Source organism: Gavialis gangeticus, unplaced genomic scaffold (genome assembly GCF_001723915.1).
Source record: "Gavialis gangeticus isolate Ggan-Ray unplaced genomic scaffold, GavGan_comp1, whole genome shotgun sequence".
Lineage (NCBI taxonomy): Eukaryota > Metazoa > Chordata > Crocodylia > Gavialidae > Gavialis > Gavialis gangeticus.
Window position 1 is genome coordinate 217,613,065 of NW_017729032.1, and position 794 is coordinate 217,613,858.

Consider the following 794-nt stretch of genomic DNA (forward strand, 5'->3'; position numbering starts at 1 on the left):
CCTCCATCTGTCTCTGCTCTCCGCTGGCTTGCTTAGGGGACCCGCAAACCTTTGCATCTTGGCTATTTCGATGTCTCCCATAAATACCAAACGGGAAAGCGACATCAGGCGGAGGTGGGGAAGCTCTCGAACCAAAAACAAAAGTAACGCTCCCTCCCCCCCCCAAAAAAAAACCCGGAAGAGAGAAGCAACTAAGTGATCCCCTCCGCCTGCCCTGATCCCCTTCCCCATCCATCTCCCCTGCAGCTTTGCAAACTGCTGACCCGAGAAGCCGCCCCCGCACCTCCTGCCCTTCTCCCACCGTCAAGGCTGCCCCGAGCACAAAGGGAGGGGAAAGGCGGCTTACTTAAAACGTCTTATTTATTTTACTTCTTTAAAATCTCACCAGTGGATCACTCGTGTGGTGGTTTCTTTTTTTTTTTCCTTTTTTTTTTTTGCAACCAAACAAGTAATAAATATTATTTAGCGACTTTTTTTTTGATCGTTTTTCTTCCTTACAAAAATAAACCGATGATAAAATCTCTGCGAGAGGGGCAGCGAGAAGACCAAAAAACCCCCCCAAACAAACACAAAACAAAAACAACAACAAAAAAAGAAAGAAAGAAAAAAAGAAAGGTGTTATTCCAGGAGCCGAGCCCGACGTCTCAGTATTGCAACACAGGCAGCAGCGGAGGGAGAGCACGGGCTCTGCAACTTTGTTAAAGGGGGAGGAAAAAGATGGGGAGGCGAAGTGTGTGGGGGGGGGGGGGGGGGGGAGGAAAAAAACCCAAAACAAAAACGGGGGGAAAACTTTG